The following is a 14,015-nucleotide window of genomic DNA, read 5'->3' as shown; positions in this document are numbered from 1 at the left end:
TCTAATCGCAGAACAATTTTCAACATAAGTACCTTAACCCTTTCCTCCTCATGGTAGCTGTAGAGCTCCATCACATTTTACACCTTCCAACATCCATCGAATTATTTCAACAATAAAAGCAGTATTTGGCACAACTTTATAGTCTCATTAGACTGCAAATATAATTAATTTTGTACTCCAGAGGTGAGCCAGCCTAGGGCTGCAAGCCTCTTTAATAAAGAAATAAAAAAAAAATAATTTTGTGTAATATAATTAAATATAATTAATTTTGTGAAACTACTGAAAACAATCAAGTAACTATTGATTTACAATCAAAAACTTTTTTTAGTTTTCCTCTAATTTTATGCCAAATATGTCAAATAACTTTTGTGCTAACATTTTGTTCATAGGTGTTTCCTTCCTATTGAAATCTTTAAAAAAAAGTCCTGGAAAAGAGAGGGTTAAGCGTCACCACGTATTTCGCAAATGACAAAAATGAACGGATTTGGAGAACATGCTTGTTGATAATTTTTGTTTTAGAAGAAGCTACAATGTAATGAAGAATAGACTACCGTGTTGAAGTTCAAAACCAAAAAAAAAACAAAATAGACCAAAACCAACGTTCACACTTCCAAATGTATGGAATCTAGCTAAAGCACAATCCAAAACATCGTTTTTGAATCATTTGTCACAACCCAAACAGCCCTTTTCTTGCACTTAAGACATCATCCATATATGGAGAAACTGATGGGAATACATAAATCCATTGGGACAGTTGTAAAATCTAATAATACTACACTTGGAAGAATTTTGAAGGAAACTAGCAAATCGCTCAATAAATCGTTCTGAAGTTCAGTACTCATTTATTACAAAAGTTGCCAGTTGGGTCAGAATATTCAAATCTAGAAATGCAGTTACATTCATCTGGTTTTTATATTTGAGTCTATTTACCCTCTCTCCATCCCTATTTTGCCAAATAGTTTCATCTACATAGAATAAATCTTGTAAGTTTAAAATGCTCAAAAAAGCAAATTTGCTACCTAATTAATGATAATTGCAGTATATTGACAAAGAATTATTATAAAATAGTTCGAAATGTACCTTGAAATTGGCAATAAACTCTAGGGCTATACAATTGTCATAAGATTCAATTTATGATAGCCAATTTCAATACCTTTTGAACTATTTTATAATAATTCTTTGTCAGTATACTGCGCAATTATATTTAATTACATAGCAAATCTTTGCTTTAAAAGACTAATTTACAGTACATTTTTCGTTTTCACGGTACGCTTTCGAATGTTTACAGGAGCATTTTATATATTTCAAGGTAATTTGTTAGTTAATTTAAGGAAAATTATACTTTTTAGGAGCATTTTTCAATTTTTTAGTCAATTTCATCTGTTGAATTGGACATTTTGCTGCCAATAAAAATGCTTTAAACAAACAGTGTGAACCAAATTTAAACGATTGTTCCTAAGTTGGCGAGTGCGATCAAATGAAAGGCTATCAACTATTTTTGGTCTTCCTAATCAACTTATGAAAAACAGTAATTTGCCAGAAAAACGATTGTAACTTTGCTCGAAAAAAGATTTGAGCATTATGTGGCTCAAATTAGTATGGGAAAACTTTTTCAATTTTTTGATGGGCCGCCATCTTATTCGCTCTATTTGTGCCCTGATGCTCTGGACAAATTCAGCCAAATCGGTCAACTTTGGGCGGTTAAACTCGTTGAAGTTTATATGGAAAATGTATGCAGAAACATCAAAATAGTGAATTGCAGTTGAACGGCACAACTTACGATGAAGAACTACGATACTCATTCAGATCTTGAAAATTTATACAGAATGTTATGCGAAAACCGCGAGAAGATTAGAGTTTGCCGCTCAGATTATGCATTCTCTGAAGTGGGGTTTGAGCAAATTTCGTTTCTTTTACCTTTGAAATACAATTCACCTACAACACTCAGTGAAATACCAATATATTCGTCTAATAATCTCCAATCTTCTCGCGGTTTTGGCATAACTTCTATTATCTACAAGAAATGAATGAGTATCATCTTTGATAGTAATGTCCGTCAACTAAATCCTGAGTTTTCTACATTTCCATATACTTCAACAGTTAACACCATAACGATAACCAGTACTGAAATTGTCCAAACAGATGATGGAAAATGTCAAAAAATGTCATGGGGTTGCTATTACTAATTTGTAATAACTTTTTAAAAGTTGTTTTCGGATTTTTTATTAACATTATAGCTTAAGGATCCTACAACTTTGCAAACAGGTCATTGCTCTAAATATACAGTGTGAGGCATGATAACGAATTTAAAAAATGTCACGGAATGTCATGACATTAATGTCATTTGACACTAATTCTCTCACGCCAAATTTTGAGTTTGAGCAATGACCTATTAGACAAATTTTAGTATCCTTTGAGTGCTTTATGTTTATATAAAACATACGATTATGTACTTGTGAAAAGTTATTAACAAATTGGTCCCATGAATCGATATGACATTTCCGTCACTGGTCCAGAGACATCAGGGCATCATAGAACCGAATAAAAGGGCTCCATCAAAAATTGAAAAAGTGTTTTTAAGCCACTCTTGAGATACACACACATCATTTTGTTGCATTTTTGAGCTCTAAAAGTCACCTGTAGATTTTCCAAAATCAAAAACAAAAAAATAAATCAAAATACTGTTTTCAGAAGAACACCGTAATCCAAGTAGGTTAAATTGCTCTAAATCAGCCAACTTAAGGTCACTACTCACGGAATCCAAGTTTCAAAGTGCTCGCGTTTCGAGGACATCACTCCTTTCAGAGGCGGCACTGACTGTCATTTTGTTGATTTAGCTTTGCTGCGTGAGCATGCGTGAAATAATAAAAATGACAGGTTGTGCATTGCTTCCACTATCAAGTATTGTGCCCGAAAAAGCAATGACTAATTCCGTCGATGATTATCTTTCTGAAAAAGATTTTTAGCAAAATTTATTGGAATAAGCTGTGCTACAACTTTGTAGAGCATTACATGTCAGTATTCAAACAAATAAAAAACATATTTTCTATTTTACATGATGGAGCACCATTTTTGATAGCACCATAGCACTATTCCGAACAATTTGTAGAATAATAGTTTTTTTCTGAAAAACAGTTTTGGCGTAAAATAAATCTTTCATGACAAATCTGTATCTTGGACCATAGTGCAATGGTGCATGTGGCTCCTTCCTTTAGAAGTAAGCGCTTGTCTGGATTAGGGCAATGGTGGATATATCCTACTCAAAGTAGACTTTTGTCCGGATGTAACAATACATAATCATTCTTTCAAAATAGGCATTCAACATGATTAATAAATCGCCCAGCGTGTTTCCATAGACCAGAATGAGGCTGCTTCTGTCTTGATGTATTCATGTGCAGCGTTCGTTGTTATGCTGATTGATCCATAGGCTTTAAATCATCGGCATAAAAAAAACCATGCATCGTTTGCCTCATAAAGTGTTCTACATACAATCCGCTGATAGGTCGAAGCCTCTCGAATTGCATGAGGCTATTCCGCCTAGCTACACATGCGATGTTCGTCGTCATGCTGCTGGTTGGTCAGTAGGTCTGTAGTCCAAGAAGTTCGTGGATAACCTAAACTGTCTATGAGGCTTATATGGAACTAATATATACGAAATCATATAGATATGATAGGCTCCGGGAGGCTTGTCCTTTATCCCTCGTACAGCTTTGGTGATAAATCAGTTGACTCTGGAAACAGAATCTTGATTATACTAGACGCATTTCTGAGACCGTTCAAGGGTGAATGCACTCGTCCTATTGACATTCCCACTCTGCATTTCACTCCAGAATTTCCTTTCATCAGCCTGCATAGCTCACCAGGTGGTTTGCCACTTGTCTTGTAGTTCAAGACCTTACTAGCCCTTCTGCTGTAAATGGGGCAATGAAGTATAACCCTAGTATCACCTCAAAGTGAGTGAATTGCTTGGGAATATTTGCGCTTTCACGAGAACGTTGCAATCAAAGTTTTCTTGAACATTTTGGTTTTTTTAGAGAGTCCTTTGCCCAGTACTGGAATATTAGAAAATGTATAAAATCTTCAACATTCTTAAATCTGCACTGATCTGAAATTCGCTTGAAACAGCCGAAGATTAAAAAAGTCAACTTTACCGTATTCAACTAATGCTTGTACAGATTAAACACTTCAAGACAACCATAATACCGCACAAACAAAAATGTTTCGTATCGAAGAGCTTCCATGACTTAAGCACAATTGAACCACTAATCTTTTAATAACATAATACGCTCGAGACGACCGATGGATTTGGAATATTTCTTTAAAAATATTTGAAACAAACTAATAGTTGCAAAGTTGTATGTTTCTGTAAAATCGAGTGATTAGCATCATACTATGTGTTGTTAGGGGAAAAATCTCTTTGGAAACGATTCGATATGCTAAGTATATAATGCAAAGGGTGTCCAAGATTGGCCAATAAAAGCCTGGTCACTTTAACTTAGTGAGATCCATACTGCCGTAATCTGAAAAAGTGACGTATCGCTATTTTAACACACATTTTTCCATTTTCTTTTAAAGAGTACAATGAGTACTACTTTAACACCATTTTTGAAAAGCGTATAACGTCACTTTGCGAATTACGTCAGCATACCACTTAAAGGTTTGGTATAATGCAACAACTTCAGCAGTACAGATAGTCTTGCACCTTGAGGTTCCTCGTGAATATAAAATGGGATCCAGTTTTGATTTTCTGCCCAAACTCCCTTAAAATACAAGGGACAAAATCCATGAACCTATTCCGAGCCTACCTAGGATTCAACTTTCTTAAATAAATAAATGAAGAAATCAGGGTATAAACAACAATAAATATAAAGTTTCACAAATAATCAAAATTTCCAAAACAATTAAGTATTTCGGAAAACAGAAATAAATAAGCACCTCAAAGCGAAATTGCAATTATAAAAGAAGAATTTGAATAGGTAAAGAAATTAAAAGGATCCATTGAAAAAACACAAATTTCAATAAATAATTTAATATTAACAATAAACAAGTAAAAAATTTTGATTTCTTTATGGAAAATATTTTTTTCATAATTGCAATTTTTGCCTTTAAAAGCCGCTTATTTATTTTTGTTTTGTGAATATCATACTGAATTATGGAAATTTTGCATTATTGTGGGAACTTTTATTTATACAAAATTAAGATTTAGCTTTCAGTCACATGAAATCTTGACAATTTCTTTTTGGCATTTACCTATTTTTATGGATAAATTATATTTCTTAATGAAATTTTATTTTACTGCCTGAATTTTACAAATTTTGTAAACTAAATTGCTTTCAAGAAAAACTAGACATTTACCAAACGTCAATACATCACACAGTACAGTAGTGGACCTGAGATTATTTCAATCTCATATTTTTATTCACTAATAAATTTAGTTTTACACACAGTCCAGGCTGGCAGTAAATGGCAATGAATATTAATGTTTTCATTACTGCACGAAACTTCTTCTCGGTGTCACTGCATCTCTGCTGCAAAAGGTGGATTCGATGGTGCAACTATTATGCCACCGATCGATCATCGCATTTCAGACCCATATGAATGGAGTCCCGACTAGAGTACAGTATCAGATTTATAATAGGCCGTGTTATCTAGTTACATGCTTTTTTGCAACAGATCCTGTCATAAATTGTGTCTCACTAGTAATTAAAATAACAGATAATTATAAAAAAAAACCGGAATAAATAAACATATCCGGTTATAAATTTGATAAAACATTTATTCAAAACGAATGGCAATTACTAAATAATGATAACAGTTTTTTTATTAACAACTGCGTTGAAATAACTTTGATCTAATTTTGTTTTATCGCCCTGGTCGGAGAACCAAGCAAAGATGCAACTGCAGGTTCATGAGTAGTACAGTTCTTGCCAAGGTTGCTCGTTCTCCCGAAGGGTTGCACCCGGGAATAACTGCCTGTCGGATAGTGTTCTACTTTTACTGCTGAGTTGCTTCTGCCATAACGCTGCTGGGACAATGCCGCCCACCGATATATATATGGTTGCATAATCCAAAATTGGCGGAGAACAGGATATTTTCAACAATTACTCTTGTTTGTGGATTAAAACTTTTCCCAGGGCCAGAGGCAAAATCGATAACAGCACCAGTCACGTAGCTTCTGGAAAATGTAGCGCGCCTATTTATTGAGCAAAACTTTTGGTGCGATTGTTGGACAGAATTCTCAATGGCTCAAGATGGAGAATACGTAACAGAAGTTACTATCTTTTCTCCAATCTCACCAAACACAGTCATTTCATCCACTTCCGGAGGTGTAGTAAATTGCTTAACTGATGTATAAATCATCTCTCTCCACCAACAACGTTTCTCTTATGGATGTCCCATTTAACAATCGCATCCTTCTCAATTATGCAATAAATTGCCGTTTGAAACAAACTGCACCAGCATGCTCAAATAAAACTCTTCTCGAAGACTGCGACAAATCAATGCATCCTACTGACTGCGTGGACAATTTGGAGCCATCTATTATTTAATGTTCTGTTGCCATTTGCAACAAACCAGCCAACGACGACGTTCCGAATGTTTTAGGTTTGCGAGAGTTACCCGATAGTATTAGCTCGGAATAGCGCCTTCTTTTGGACATTTGCCACAAAGACACAACGGAAGGAAGTGCCGATTGTCTGAGTCGAATGTTACGAATGGAGTTTCATATTTATGTTGGACTGGCGACAGAGAATGAGCAATGGGGTTCGAGGTTTTGTATCGAAGGTTTATGAATTTATGTCATACGTCATATATCTCAAACCGACGTTGTTCCAGTGAAACAAGTATTCGTATCGGCTTTTCAACAGAAGAACAAAACCATGGGCGTACTATTTAAGTTATTGAAAAAAACTCGGAGTTCCGAGAAGAAACTCCAGATTTTGATATCTTCTTCTTTTTTTGACAACCCTCATTTTGACATTTCCGCCTCGCAGCAGTGTTCGTTTAGTACTTCACATTGTTAACTGCGAGGTTTCTAAGCCAACATTTTAGCATTCATGAGCAGGGATAGGAAAAATAAAATTTAAAATAAATAAAATAAAACTCCAAAGACGCTCCGATCGAATAGGAGTTCGCCGCCGTACCAAACTGATAATCTACAAAACGCTCATTAGACCGGTAGTCCTCTACGGACACGAGATCTGGACGATGCTCGTGGAGGACCAACGCCTCGAGTTTTCGAAAGAGAAGTGCTGCGTACAATCTATGGTGATGTGTAGATGACGGACGGGTACGTGGAGAGCGAATGAACCACGAGTTGCATCAGCTGTTGGAGAACCATCCATCGTTCACGCGAAAATCTGACGACTGCGTTGGGCCGGGCACAGGCCAAAATGTTGGACAATAACCCGGTGAGAATGGTTCTCGTCAACGATCCGACGGGCACAAGAAGGCGAGGTGCGAGCAGGCAAGGTGGATCGATCAGGTGGAAGATGACTCACGGACCCTCCGTAGACTGCGTGGTTGGCGACGTGTAGCCATGGACCGAGCCGAATGGAGAAGACTCTTATATACCTGAATAAATGAAATGAAATGATAGAAACTCGTGGTGGGTGGCTTACATTGGCCTCTCTTGAGCCTCTTCCTATCATGTATTGCGTCTTCTCCATCACAGACTTCACACTTAACATAAATCGCCGAATTTGGTAAAATTTTACCGAAATCTCAAACCAGAACTGTTTGGTAAAAATTTTGATTTTCGGTGATTTTGACAGTGAACAATGGAAAAATTACAAAAAATCTGTAAAATAATTACCGAACAGTTCTGCTGTTGAGATTTTGGTAAAGTTTACCGAATACAGTGAAATGAGTTAAGCGTGTATGCTTTTTATTAAAACGGTTGTTCCTTTTTGGACCACCCTAATAAACCAATTTCAAGAGCAGTGCTTCGGTTTTGCAACAGCTTGAAACTATATTTATTTATTTAGATTCAACAAACGAAAAGAGATACAAGTTTCCTATTACTTTTCTTTTTGAATTTTCTATTACTCACATTTTATAGTTTTCAGTAATCTCTGTTTTCCTTACAGGAATGGCGGCTTACAGTCGGACTAACAGTGCTTTCAAGATCTTGAATAAAATATTTTTATATTCAGTGTTTTCACGATTTTCACGGATAATCACCCTTACCTCATGTATGCTACAGTTGTAATAAGTTATACTGCTAGTTGTTTATTATTCTATTTTCAAAACTTCAAAATTCTCACTGTCGATTGCTCACTATTTAATCAATATAATTTTCCTCCTTCTTGCTTATGTTTTACTTACGGTTTATTTTTGTTTACCTTTTTACTTCGCTCACATACTCACACACACGCCCATACTGCTACCCTGCTGCTACCATTTTGCCTCGACAACATCGTTTGTTTGCGAAGCGGATGCACCGTGCGCGGGCGCCACACTCAGGGTTTCTCGATGCTGGTTGGTAGCGGTGCCACTATGCCCTCCCCGTATCTCTGGTGGGGCCTCTGCAACGCCGGATTACCGTCCTGGACCTCCAGCACCACTAGCCCGTCATGGTCTCCTAAACTTACCCTTAAGCGTCTGCACCATCGCTTGTCGAATTCGGCCGGGGTGACGCCTTAGTCAGACATCTGCACATGCGCGATCCAGCTCTTCCGCACTGCGTCGTCCGTGATATACCCTAGATCACCGCTGGCTGGTGGTGGCGTCTGAATGCCACTTTGTCCGCTGATTTATTGACGGCAAATCTCGGATACCCCGAGCCCGGTTTGTCCGCCAGACGCTGCGACCGCTGTATCGGTCTCAGTGCATCGGCTTCGCTCGTAGGCGGAATAGAATGGTTTTCACCGATCGTACCGACGCACGAACAAAATGGTTTAGCGTCAACGCTTCTTCTGTTACCGGTTCCAGGCCGACGTATAACGGCCGGGAATTGATTAGATCTTCAGCCTCCGCAATCGTTGTCAGCAACACTTCGTCGGTTATCGTTCTCCGTCGTTCAGCACGCTTAGTGCTGCCTTCAGAGACCGGACCAATCGCTCCCAACACCACCCATGTGAGGTGCGCTGGGCGGTTGAAATTCAGCGGTTCTGGAATCGTAGAACTCGTCTTCGCACTCGATGCCGATCTGCTGTACGATTGTTTTGCTGCTTGGAAGTTCGTGCCGTTGTCTGGAGTAAAACTCTAACGGCTTTCCTCGACACACGAACCTTCGCCATCAAACACGCTTGAGTCGTCAAGCTGTGAGCGATCTCAAGGTGGACAGCCCTCGTTTGCATAGCATGATAGGCAGATGTACCTTTTCTCCGATCTGCGACCAACCGTGACGGTAAGCGGCCCACAGTAGTCCACGCCGGTATGGCTGAACGGTGGCAAATGCGGTATACACGCGCGACTTTGGTAGTGGAGCCATCCGTTTGTCGGTCGACATTTCTGCACCACACCAGACGCAAGCTCTCCCAATCCTCTTCATTCTACTGTAGGTTCTGTACGTAGAAGCGCTGTCGATTTCATTGACGGCAGTCTCTACACATTCCGTGGCTACCCGCTGGTGATAGTACTCAAGCAGCTTGTCGGTCAATGGGTGCTTTCGGCAAAATAATCGGAATCGCAGCTCGATAGCGGCGATGATCCTTGCCCTATTCTGCCCTCCATCCGTAGTACGTCTTCGGCGTCCGGAAGGGACTCAGGGCGTACAGGCTGCTTTCTTCTCCGAGATGGCGCTGCTGGTACGGCGGCTCGTTCTTTGAGCACGCGAATCTCGTCCACAAGCAATCAGCTAGGCCGATCTCAAGATACATCTCCGCCTTCTGGTACTCGTCTCGCTTCAGTGGCACTATTTCGTTCGCACATTTTCTTTGACCACGCTCCTATGCTTGTGGCAGCCGGAACGCCTCGATTTCAACCCATCTCGTTTTCTTCAGGTTTGATGCGAATCGGTAAGCACACGCCACCGTCCGGACTAGGACCTTCCACTTAGAAAACCGCAGCGGTCTACGGACTCAGTTACTGACATCTCAGGTGCAAGCACACACGGTTTCCTCGTTGGTGTTCGGTGAACTATTTCTTGCGCGCCAACAGCTTTCCGGCTGGTACAGGAACTCCGGACCGCGGAACCATGGTCCGTCTGATCGCAGGCTGTGCGTTTTCTCACTTTGTCAACGCGTCGGCTACGTTGGACTTCGTTGGAACCCAATTCATTTGCAAGCCTCGTTAGGCTATGGATTTCGCCTATCCGAAATGCCACAAACTGCTTATACCGACGGTGGTCAGGTGAATCCACGACAGCACGTCTTCAGTCGGACCACATGAGCACTGCTTTACCTCTATGAAGAGTTTCGGCCAGGAATTTGCCAACCAACCCTTGCAGCTCCAGACGTGGTATTGACATGTGTTGCAATGTGCACCTTGGACCTCGACATCATGAGCAGAACAACGGTCCGGTGGCTGTCTCTATACGGATGTACGCAGCGGCGCCTGTACGCGTCCTGGCTTGCGTCTACAAATACATGCAGTTGCAAACTGTCATATTACAGCGAATATCCGCCACAAAATAGTAGCGTGGAATGCGGACTTCGACTTCGGAGTCTTCGGATCATCTTATTCCATTTCTCCGCGGACTCTTCGCCGATCTGCTGGTCCCACTCACATCCGCTACGCCACAAATCTTGGATCAGCAGCTTCCCGTAGAAAGTGAAAACAGGATTCCATAACTATGACTTATGATTAGCATTAGAGTTAATATTGAAGAAAAAGTCGTCAATTTATAACAATAAAGTATATTTGAGATTCTATTAATAATGAATTATTCATCATTTCTTATGGAGGCAATTGAAAATATTTAATTTTTTCAAGTTTCTTTAGAAAATAACGTTTTTTTGGACGGTGCTATGGTGCTATGTTTTGACTAGGTGTTACACAATACGCTCAGACGACCAACGTCGTTAACCAGTAGCCACGAGGTTTACACGTAAACACATATCTTTTTCAAATATATATTCGGAAAACAACGATGTTGAAATAATCTTGAAACGATGTGATACGCTGTTGGATATAAATGCATAAGTGTTCCGGTTTAGCCCAAAAATCTTTCACTTTAACCTAATAATTGTCGAACTTGCCCATCAAATGGGCATATTTATGTTCAAACGTATTTCAATTCATCAACTCAAAGATTGTAAATTTACCGAAAATGTCGCTTCATTCCAGTCGACGACAGTAGCCATCAGTTCGTCGAAAAATAAAACAACCATTAATCTTGCGAACCAAATCGTTTGATTTCACTTATGTTTGACCCAGTTAGCAAATAAGTAACGCCAGTGGAACTTGCCTCTGCCTTGTTCGTAAGCTTCAATGTACCGACGGGCATATTATCATTCATCAAAGAAAGAATGAATAAGAAGAATTGGTTGGTTTTCTTTAACTTTTCTTTAGTGAAATCATTGCAGAGTAATAAAACATTAACATCAACGTTACAAGCTAGGTGGATCGATCTGTTGTTTATGAGACATAACCCAGGTCACTGAAACCTTTCCCACAGTAGGAGCAGTCCATGTGCAATATTAACTGCAAAAATCGATCAGTTGTCGACAACATAGATTATTGCAGAAGCCTCTACATAGAGGAATGGTCTAAAATGCACCTTAGTTAGAATAGATGAATCCTACAAGAATCCACTGGACGTAAACTTATGTGACCCATGATAAGTAATATTGAAACTATGTTTGTTTAGAATGTTATGAATGAATTGAATGAGTGAGTAAAACTTACATAAATATTACAAACATCACAAAAACATACATGCTTAAAAGCTATTTAAATTAAGTTCAACATTAGGGATGATTATTTCACAAAAGCGCGAGCTGTTGCAAAACGTTGAATGCATAATTATATATGTATCAGTTCTTTCTGTCATGGATTGATAGCAGCAGCAATAACAACGAACACAATAACAGATGGACAGGTGCTCGATCTGGCACAGGATTTTAAATTAGATTTCAGCATGACCATATGATGCAAGGTTGTGGTGGCACAAACAAATAATGCATGTTTTCATCGGTGATTGAAATCAATCTATATCGATACCAATACTTTGGCCGAAGGCATACTCAAACGATTCGCAGAATCTTCAAATTTGATTTTGGACTAAGCTATGAGCTTCGAAAAATCAAAACATATTAATTCCTGGACATTATCACACTTACGAGATCATTGTTTACGTAGTGGTGCTAATTATTTTGTAGTTTGAATGTTTCACTCAAGCATCACTGCTCAATGAGCCAGTGAGAAAGCAAAACAACCACTGTTTTGAGCTCCGAATTAAAGCATAAATGAATGAGTATATTTTTAAAATGCGACATATTTTTTTTGATTCCAAGGTAAGATGCGATAATTAGATTGACGATGCCTTATTTTTGTGACAAGAAGGTTATCAGTGCTGTTAAAAAATCTCAGGGTAAAATATTTAAAATAAAAAAGTGTTTTCTTTGTTTGATTTTCGGATAGCTTAGTATGGGCCAGATATTTGTACCTTATTTGTTAGTCCTATGACTTGTCCACAAGTTAGATAAAGTTTCTTACGCAAATTTGAAACAAATCAATTCTGCTCAGTTATGAGTAATTTTTTCAATCTAATAAAATGCATTTTTAAGGCTCATGCACTGGAGTACGAGCAATGAAAAAATTATCTAATTAATTTTGATGGCATTCCTTCTACAGTGGGATCGCTTTTTACGCAGGTCGTTATGTACGCAACTAGTTTTATGTGGATTCTGAGCAAGTAACTTAACAACTTAGGTAATATTTTTTTGCAATGCATAGCATTAGTCTGTTGATTGCAATAATCAAATTAATTAATAAAAAAAATGTTACTTGGGTCATTTTGAAAAGTTAAGCGAGAAATGCTTCTTGTTTGAAAGGTATGTAGGTGGAACCACTTCAAAAAGAACTTCGAGAGCAAAAGTAGGAGTCGAAGAGAACGCACCAGTCATAGCCATCCTTTGCAAATGGTCTAATTGTGATTTTTTTAAAACTGAACTGATTAAAAATAGTTCCCGTGCACCAAAATTCATGAAATTTCGTATTTTGGCTCGGTTTTTATAATAGATTCAAGGTATATCATAATCTCAATACCCCTAAAACCCAATACCCTTTTGTCACCACACAAGACATCCATAAGCCAAAATTGGTCCCACAACTGTTGTGTAAATCCATTTGATATATTTTGATTTAAGACCCCAAGGTCAGAGATTCTTCATTGGCCGAAAGCTATAAACGCCTTTTTGGCTTTGAGCTCAATGTTAGTTGTTCAGGAAAGTATGGATTCAAGAATTCTCTGGTACTTATTCAAAAAGACGTATGTGATTTTGAAAACAAAGATTCAAACGCACATCATCCCCACATACAGGTAGAATGAGGCTTCAGCTAAATGTTAGTGGTGTTGGTTTGCGTGGTAGTGCCACCAGATTGGACAAATCGACGTATGAATCTTTGTTTATAAAATCACATACGTCCTTTTGAAAAAGTACCCGATAATTAGTTCCAAATATTTTTCCTGATCAGTTACTTACATTGATGTAAGAGCCAAAAAGATGTAATGGGCGAATACCGCTTCGGATACGTTTTTCGGGATGGTTTATTCGAAATAACCAAAAGGCCGTAGGGTAGAAAACCATTTGGGCAGCACCCCCTATTCCCGTCAGCAATGTTCATTACTCGAGCGCATTTCAACCGAATCACTTGTTTTTTTTAGTACATGTTTAGTTTCTGTCGAATCTTGTGATTATCAAACAATCAAAAATTTGGTTGGAACGTCAATTATAAGTTGAGAGGACGGAATAAGTGCCATAATAGTCCTATTGGCGACACCAACTTTCAACTACATAAAGAGCGTTTTGCCTCAGGTCGAATAAAGTAGTAACATACAAACCGATTATCAAAGTTAGATAGTCGTTGGCAAATCCATAGGTAGAAAAACCGCCATTTCGCCAACTTGA

Source organism: Armigeres subalbatus, chromosome 2 (genome assembly GCF_024139115.2).
Source record: "Armigeres subalbatus isolate Guangzhou_Male chromosome 2, GZ_Asu_2, whole genome shotgun sequence".
NCBI lineage: Eukaryota > Metazoa > Arthropoda > Insecta > Diptera > Culicidae > Armigeres > Armigeres subalbatus.
The sequence above is the reverse complement of the archived record's forward strand: the minus strand, read 5'-3'. Positions refer to the sequence as shown.